Below are 9,505 nucleotides of genomic sequence, written 5' to 3' on the forward strand. Positions count from 1 at the left end.
TCAAAGAGGATAAAGAGACATCATGAGTCCATCAATTTAACATTTCAGATACCTCACCTAGATACTGGATTATTTTGGAGCAGTTGACCTTTGACCTCTATACACACAGAGGAAGTGAGAGCTATAATCTGTACAAGTTGTTGTCATTATGTGAAAAAGGAAATTATTATTTAATGTCATTTACTTTCTCACAATCGGCTTTTAACGAACATGCGTGAAGGTGACGTCATCATAACATAACTCACCTGGGATGTTTTCCTCTGACCTGACCTTTAAGATAGCACCTGGAAGGTAAAAGACATGAGATGTTAGAGGGACAGATGATCAACTTCACCCTGGAGGAAGAATGTAAATGTGCTGCCTTTATAATGTGTGTAGAGCTGAACTGTGGCTGTGCAGAGTGACATTATGGATCACGTGTTTCATGTCTGATACAAACTGTGTCTCTCCAGATGTGGCTGCAGCTCTGTGGGGATGAACACCTGCCAGATGTTTATTTGAAATCCACCTGGGACTCTTCAAACACGTCTGACTGAACCAGAAAACTCACCAACAACCAGCTCAATGTGGAACATTTGACTCGGCTGCAGACGAGGAAAAAAACAGGTGTAGTTTCCACTGTCGGCCACCTTGGTCTTCCTGATCTTTATGGAGGCGTTACCGTTCTTCAGCTCGTCGTTAAAATGTGAGACTCGACCTTCAAACTGTTTGTCTTGACCTGAAAGGCCGTGAGCGTAATAATCTCCTCCGTCGTACATGAACACCTCCTTGTGATCGTCTTTCTTCCAGTCAAACAGCTTCGTCTCGATGTTCTCCTTGGTGCTGAGGGAACACGGTAACACAGCATCACTGTCTTCTTTCACCACCACTCCACCTGAGACAGAAACACGAGGATGAATCAGTTTGTTTACATGCAGAAAAATAAAGTTCAGTTTGTGTGATAATCTAATGTCAGTTTCTGATCATAATAATCTCACTGTTTATCTTTGTGTAGCTAAATGTCATCATGAAATCATTTCCACTGAACTCGGGCGTCTTCACAGTCGTTTACATTTTACTATGTGACACATATTCATCATATTTAACCATCTATCTCATTTATAAACCCTCATGTTGATGTTTCTGTCTCCTCATCCTTTTCTTTACACATTCATCTGATATCAAAGATAAAAAACAAACATGTCACACTTCTGAACAGAGACTAGTGAATGTTTACATCAGTATTCATACGTTTCTTTAGTCAAAGTGTCTCTGAATCAGCCGATTAAACTCTTTGAATCTGAGATTTCTGAGGAGAAGGAGGTGAAACTTCTTTCTCTGCTTCTTCTTTTAGTTTGATTTATTCTGACTCTTATTTCATAATTCATTAAAAACTTCATTAAACTCTGATACTCCCTCACACAGTGGACTCACATCCATGTTGTATTATCTGTAATTGATCATGGTCCATAATATGTGAGTGATGCTGCAGTTTTCTCTCTGCAGGATGGAGGAGACGCCCTCCAACATCTACTCCCAGAGAGACGAGCATCACACTGCGCATGTCTGTTAAACGGCTGTAATGTGATGACGTCACCTGAGCTGTGGAGGTTGATGTTTTAATATTTCTGTATTAATGTCCTTTAGTTTCAAACGTAGCTAAATATCGATGCTAACAGTCTCCGGTGCTAACGTTATCTCCCCTCCGCTGATAAACTTCCTACTTTTCTGTCTCCAGACTTCATGTTTCAACATTTTTTACATTTATTTTTCATCCATTTCAATCTCAAACAGTTCAGAGTAAATATGAGCCGTTACTTTTCTCACCGTTTTCATCAGCAAACGTTATTCCAGACCGAGTCACGACGCAGAGACACACGAGAGGAAGAAGCTTCATAGTTGTTGATCTGAACATTCAACGTGACGTCACTGACGGGCACTTCAGAGGACGCTGCTGTGACGTCACTAACACGATGATCTCCTAGCAACACTTTCGATGATCGTCCTTCAAAATAAAAGTATTATGTCGAAAACACAAACAATAAAAGTCTGAATGAATAAATAAAACCTTCTCACAATACTGTAGCACAATCCCCAACAAATAAGTTTGAACATTTATCAGCTCAATGAACCAAAAGTGATTTTTTTAAGTTTAACTATTTAGAGAGCAGCTAAACGGTCACTGTGTTTCTCTTTTATTTCTGTCTCATATTTTTGTATTAAAGTTACAGCTGAATTATTTTACATTTTAACTGCAGTAGATGTTTTGTTAAATAATTTAAAAAATGTTTAATAATTCTGATGGTTAACTTCAAACAGGAATTCATCATATTCTTTCAAATTAAATGTAACACTGTGCCGTTTTATATCTTATTTTATTTTTATTTTACAGGGACATTGCATATTAATAAACATTTCTGTAAATGTGCCAGAGTTAGCCAAAAGGCTAATTTTCATCTGTTGTCCCTGGACAGATTTTATAAAAGGCTCCCTAAAAAAAACAAAAAACAAATTCAAACATTGCTAAAAGCTACAAAAACAAGTATTAGTAAAAGCACGTATCCAATAACCTACTAAAGTAACTGTAACGTGCACACAACAAAACAACATGTAACACAATATACAATAAACACGTAGAAATTACAAATTACACAAGGCCACATAAAAAACATTGAGTGAGCTATACCTGAAGCTCACCTCAACAGACAACAACACGCAGGACACATTCATTTAAAAAACAGGACACATTCATCAACAACCAGACACAAGGGGGCAGCAGCGAGCGGAACAGGTTCAGTGCTGGCAGATGTGGTTATCAAATAGCCAGTGTTTCAGATGTGAACTAAATGAACGATATGTGTTGCTCTCTCTGATAACTGTTGGGATGTTGTTCCATTCACGTGAGGCTGGAACAGAAAAGGCCGACTGACTAAAAACACACTTCCTTAGAGGAATAATGCAGTCGCCTCTTGAGACACCCCTCCTGAAGTGATGTGTGTTTGTTCATATGCTTACAAACTCTCTGAGTGGGGGAGGGGCCAAACCATGTGAGATTTTATAAAGGAGCATTTTTGTGTTTAATCATGTTCTCCCAGCTCAGGAGGTTGTATTTTCTGAGGATTGAACAGTGGTGGAATTGCTTTGGTTTTTTGTCTAAAACTTGTATTGTCTGTTTATACAAAGACTGTAGTGGTTTTAATGTGGTGTGACTTGCCTGAGACCAGCTTGTCATACAGTAGGTCATATATGAGAAAATCATTGAATGCATGTACATGTTGGCTGCTTCAGTAGACATGGAGTTTCTGATAAATCTGAAGTTGGCAAGGTTAAATTTAATTTGTTTACAGACTTTTTTTTACATGTGCTTTAAAGTTCAGGTTGGAGTCAAGTACAATGCCAAGGTATTTGAATTCTTTTACAATCTGTAGTTTTTCTTCTGACACAAGTATATCTGGATCGGATATCTGGTTTGAGTCATTTGTTTTAGTGAAGAACATACCAACAGTTTCAGACACGTTAAGTTGGAGACAGCACTGATTAAGCCATGCTGTAATTTTGACCATTGCGGTTGTTAGTTTTGAAGCAACTTCTGCTTTTGTTAAACCATGCACATACAAAACTGTATCGTCAGCATACATTTGAATGTTAACCTCAGGACACACAGATGGCAGGTCATTTACATACAGGAAGAATAAAAGTGGGCCCAGTATAGAAACCTGCGGAACGCCCGTGGACAAGCAGAGGGCGTCAGATTGATAATTAAGTATTCACACACTTTGAGAGCGGTTGGAGAGATATGATTCTACCCATTTCAGAGCATCAGCAGAGAAATTAAAGGTGGATAACTTAGATAGAAGAACCCTGTGATTTACAGTGTCAAATGCTTTTCTGAGATCCAGAAAGACAGCACCAACAATGCCACGGTTATCTAGCAGTGATTTGATTTTTTCAATGAGGAAGCAATTAGCTGTCTCTGTTGAGTGGTTGGATCTGAATCCAAACTGCATTGGATGCAGGTGATAAGAGCTGTTGTTCAGGTGATGTATAATTTTCTCAGCCGCCCATTTCTCTGCAACTTTAGACATAATAGGAAGAATGCTGATGGGCCTATAATTGCAGGGTGAATGGGGATCACCAGATTTGTACATTGGTGAAATAACGGCAGATTTCCACACCCTTGGGAATTCACCCTGTGATATTGAGAGATTAATGATTTTGGTGATGGGTTTGGCTAATGCTGCACCAAGATCCTTAACCATTGTTGTGTCCATCCCAAAATCATCTTTTGCTTTTGATGGCTTGAGGGATCTAATAATTTCTGTGATCTTTGATTCACTAACATTTATAAAATGGAAAGCTGGCTCTGTTTTGTTTGCCAAGCACAGATTAACCTGCTTAGCAGAGAAGCTCTGTGCAATAGTTGCTACAGAATCGACAAAGTATCGATTAAGAGCTCCAGCTACTTCAGCTGGGTCCTTAGTCAGGTTTCCATTCAGGCTAAGTTCAATTTGTTTTCCTACTTTGGTTTGTTGACCCAGGAGCTTTTTTAACTGACTCCATATTAATTTAGAGTTTCCCCTCGCCTCATTAATTATTGTCATAAAAGAATCAGCCCTAGCCTTCCTCAACCCTGCTATCACCTTATTTCTTAACATGGCAAAATGAATTTGTCGTGGAACAATCTGGTCTTAATGGCCATTTTCAGTGCCAGATCTCGCTCTTTCATCAGTTTTAAAATATCTGCATTTATCCAGGGAAGACTGTTCTTTTTATTCCTATACTTAAACTTACGGGAGAATTCTGTGATGACACTATGCACTTTACTTGAGAATATTTGACTGCCCTCCTGCAAGTTTTTTCCCAAGAGCAAATCATTCCAATTGACGCTATTTATAGTGTTTTTAAAACATTCCTGCTTGTTCTTAGGAATTCTAAGAGATTCATTCTCTTTGGCAATTGAGGGGCTAAATCTCATTTTTGTTAATTTTCTGATCACCAGAATAAGATTGTGGTCAGATATCCCAGTGATCATATTGAGAGATTTAGTCATTCTCTCAGGTCTGTTACTAAATACCAAGTCAATCTGAGTTCTGGTGGATTGGGTTATTCTTCTTGGACCCTTGATCAGCTGTGAGAGATCTAAACCATCAGTTATTTGTTTGAGGTTCTTTCTAGTAGCCTTATCTTCCCAATTAACATTAAAATCGCCCATTATTATCACCTCTTTTTTAAAATTGCACTCTACAAGCATGTTTTGGAACTTTTCATAAAATGCATTATTTGCAGAGGGTGGGCGGTAAATTACAATCAGGACAAAAGACATTTGTGGTGACAAAGTGATATTCAAGCCAATACATTCAGCTCACAATTTGACCAAGTTAATTCATTACATTGAATACTATCCTTCACATAAACCATGACCCCGCCTCCCTTTGATGTCACTCTATCTCTTCTGAAGATTTGATAGCCAGGTACCTCTAATGCTGCAGATGGCGAGTTTTCATGCAGCCAAGTCTCTAGAAAACATCCCGTTTGTCGAGCTCCTATGTTGAAACTATCTTAAACTTATATATTTAAATAATTGAATCAACACATAAAGCAACACTTAACCCTTAATCCCACCTGGAAGTTTATAACAGTCTTTTTAGAGTTAATTTACTGTAGTAAAGATCACTATTTTATCTCTCTTCCCTTCTTCACCTACCTCAGTTCACTTCCTGGTTTCTCCTTCCCCTTCATTGATTGGTTGTTGTTTGTCCTCTATCAGAATTCACCTGATCACTGCTCATTTAAAGACTGCTCTCGCTCCTCTTCACCTTCACTCTGAAGTTTGAACTATGTGTGTTTATTTCATTTTTGTTTCCCCCTTTATTGAACCTTTGACTTGAATTTAAAGAAATAAACCATAACTGAAGTTCATGCATCCTGACCCGAGGCCCATGGTGATAGTCACCCAATAAATTTGAACCCTTCCTAACATTTACATTTTCATAAAAGCCTACAGCGTGTAGTATTTATTTACACTGCTCACGTTATTCAGTCTGTAAAGTTTCCTCTTGTTATCCTCAAATCAAGTCAGAGGACAAAAGTTAAAGTGTGTGAATTAAACTCTGAGAGCAGCTGCTTTGTTTGTTTCTTGTCAGTAAAAATCACTTCAGTGTTCGACAGTCAGAAGACACAGTTTGACATTTTTCATGTTTTATTCAAACGTTTGTACAGAAATGAAGAAGCTCTGTGTGAAATGACTTGATACCTCCAAGATCATCATCATCATCATCATCATCATCATCATCATCATCATCAGTCTACAGCGTGAACAGACATGAACGTTGATGAAGTCAAACCTCTCAGTCAACAACAGGAAACAGTCAGAGTCCAGTTTACACCGGGCTCAAACTAAAGCAGTCTGAATCAACAGTCCTCAAACAGGTTAGGACTTTCTTTGTCACCATGTGGAAAACTGTCTTTGTCTTCACAACAAAGAAAACATGATGACAAACAAGACAACATTTTCTGAGCAGTAAAGTTTGGGGGTATGGGGGGGGGGGGTTATGTTTTTTTGACTTTATAAATGTAATAATGGAATCACACTTGGGACCAGTGATTGTTTGTAATCATGGTCTGTGACTCGTGGCAGTCTGAAGCGTCTGAAACCTAAACTGGGAGTGCAGGGGATGAGAGGGGTCGCTGGTTAATAAATCCTGAAGGTTCTAATGTTCACTTCACACAGACTCATCATTATTAATATCAGTAACACAAAAATAAAACCTTCATCACATTATATTTGACTTCAGCTGCAAAATATTCACTCATCATTTATTTTCAGCATAAACTGAAGTTTCATGGTTTTAATTCTACATGTTGCTTATTCTGAACCTTTCAGAGCTACGAGCACTTTGATTATTTATGTTTACAGCAGTTATAAAGCACTTTGATTATTTATGTTTACAGCAGTTATAAAGCACTTTGATTATTTATGTTTACAGCAGTTATAAAGCACTTTGATTATTTATGTTTACAGCAGTTATAAAGCACTTTGATTATTTATGTTTACAGCAGTTATAAAGCACTTTGATTATTTATGTTTACAGCAGTTATAAAACACTTTGATTATTTATGTTTACAGCAGTTATAAAGCACTTTGATTATTTATGTTTACAGCAGTTATAAAGCACTTTGATTATTTATGTTTACAGCAGTTATAAAACACTTTGATTATTTATGTTTACAGCAGTTATAAAGCACTTTGATTATTTATGTTTACAGCAGTTATAAAGCACTTTGATTATTTATGTTTACAGCAGTTATAAAGCACTTTGATTATTTATATTTACAGCAGTTATAAAACACTTTGATTATTTATGTTTACAGCAGTTATAAAGCACTTTGATTATTTATGTTTACAGCAGTTATGAAGCACTTTTTAATGGCACGAACACACACAGGGTTCAGTGTGTCGCTCAAAGACACTTTAACATGTTGGACTGGAGAGAGATTTCATATTGTTTTGAGACACTTTAATAAAACTGGAACTTTATTGTAAGTTAAGTTTAATTAGCTCCTTTTTCAACCTGTTCTATTTTAATTCAATAGCTGGATTGGCAGTAAAATCATAGAGAACACGATCAATAAGTGATAATAGATGCTACCACAGATAAAATCTAATTAATAAAGGTATTTGACTTTGATTTGGTCAAACACTAAAAAAGGTAAAAAAAAAAAAGAAAAAAAAAAGACAAGTCTTTTACATAAAAATGTGTTAAAAGTCCATCACAAAATACAAAAAAAAAGTAGCTCGTCAAAATTCTGAAATATTGTGGAGGACAGATGTGTAAAAACTGGAATGGCTGTTTAAGTTTGATGTGGTTTAAACTTGCTCATTTTGTTTTGTAATATGTCCTGGACATGCACAAAGGGGTGAATAACTTTACTACAGCTCACTGAAGCTCACCACCCATTAGTTAACTAGACTCCTCTTTCCTAGAACTAAGTGAGAGCTCACTCCCTACCAGCCGCTAGTCTCCTCTTTCCTAGTACCAGGAGCTTTGTAAAATTACTCCTCTAACACCTTTTGGAGGAGAGAGGACTTGTTATAATCACACAGCCCCAGGATTATCTGCCTAACATTCATTTCTAGAATAATTAGATTCAAGAATAACCCCTGGTACAGGACTCTAGATTACCCCCCGGAGAGGGAATAACTGTAATCTCTCCCTACTGGGATGTTAGGTGTGTATGAGGTGTGTAGTAAAAGTCAGTAGAAGTGTGCCGTGGTGTGACTGCTCAAGCTTACCTTCCGAGGTTCACGGGGTCCTTAAGGGAGACTCCAGTCTTTGTGGTGTGAATGATTTCAGTCAGAAAATGATTTCAAAAAGTTTCCGAAAATTTATTTAAAAAACTTCAGATGATATTCCAAATGAAAATACAAAACAGTAAAAGTAAAAATATAAAAATGTAAAAAGTAAAAGCAAAACACAAAGACCAAAGTCTAAACCTGAGAGTGTAGACACTTGAGGTTTTAAAAGATCTTGGTCTCAGAGACTAAGTCCCAAAATGGGGATTCAAAAGTCAGAGTGACGTGGAGTCCTTTAGAAAAGTAAAAAAGAACCTCGATCAGCTTTTCCACAACGTGTTTATAGCCAGACGGTCTCTTTTTCAAGATTCTGTAAAACCTCAACAATTCATATTCGCAGAAACGTGATACATCCACAGGTGATACTAAGTTCATATGTGGTTTTAATGTCAAATCATACAAGATAACACAGGTGATACTAAGTTCATATGTGGTTTTAATGTCAAATCATACAAGGTAACACAGGTGATACTAAGTTCATATGTGGTTTTAATGTCAAATCATACAAGATAACACAGGTGATACTAAGTTCATATGTGGTTTTAATGTCAAATCATACAAGGTAACACAGGTGATACTAAGTTCATATGTGGTTTTAATGTCAAATCATACAAGGTAACACAGGTGATACTAAGTTCATATGTGGTTTTAATGTCAAATCATACAAGGTAACACAGGTGATACTAAGTTCATATGTAGTTTTAGCTTGAACCAGGCAGATTCACAGAAATGCTATACACCTACGAGCTCGTATGTGGTTTTGCTCAAAGTATGGCACACTTATCCTGACCTCACAGGTGCATAGGCACCGCGGGTGTGTGTAGGATTGACAGGATATGTAAAAGCACAAAAAAACTAAAGTCGTATTGACTATATGATATGAATGAAATGACAAAAAGATTAAGTGATAATAAAAGAAAAATAACATATGGTAAAAATAAATTCAACAGTTGCATAACTCTCTGAAGTTTGAACATTTTCAAACGCCTGGAATAGAAGACAGGATATTCTGTTTAATTAGTTTGACTTTCTCTTTTTGTTTCTTGACAATGAATATAGTTTACCGAGTGCACTCTGATCCTGGAACATTTTAATTTACGGTGTCACGTAAGCCCACGCGGGCTGGGCATATAAATGTATGTGACACAACAATAAAATAAAAAAACGTTACAA

At 36.9% G+C, this 9,505-nt stretch overlaps 1 protein-coding gene and 1 long non-coding RNA gene across 8 annotated transcripts in view; both read right to left on the reverse strand.

Moving 5' to 3' along the window:
- Positions 1–9,505, reverse strand: part of LOC110003756 (V-set domain containing T-cell activation inhibitor 1) — a 195,282-nt gene that overhangs the window by 127,994 nt on the left and 57,783 nt on the right. Inside the window, exons 1-3 of one of the 6 annotated variants that reach the window (XR_010666462.1) lie at positions 1,807–1,963; positions 551–874; positions 246–284 (exon numbers count right to left, since the gene is read on the reverse strand). The exons of 4 other annotated variants lie outside the window; for them this stretch is intronic. The gene's annotated coding sequence lies outside the window, so the exon portion shown is untranslated. Of the gene's footprint in view, positions 1–245; positions 285–550; positions 875–1,806; positions 1,964–9,505 lie in introns of those variants that run through there. One more of the 6 variants, XR_010666465.1, reaches the window with a different exon arrangement.
- Positions 8,345–9,505, reverse strand: part of LOC110000043 (uncharacterized) — a 4,934-nt gene continuing 3,773 nt past the window's right edge. For both annotated transcript variants that reach the window (XR_010666466.1, XR_002278692.3), the window contains one exon: positions 8,345–9,505. This exon is cut by the window's right edge and continues 298 nt beyond it. This is a non-coding gene — a long non-coding RNA (uncharacterized lncRNA).

The sequence above is a fragment of the Labrus bergylta genome, chromosome 5 (assembly GCF_963930695.1).
Source record: "Labrus bergylta chromosome 5, fLabBer1.1, whole genome shotgun sequence".
NCBI lineage: Eukaryota > Metazoa > Chordata > Actinopteri > Labriformes > Labridae > Labrus > Labrus bergylta.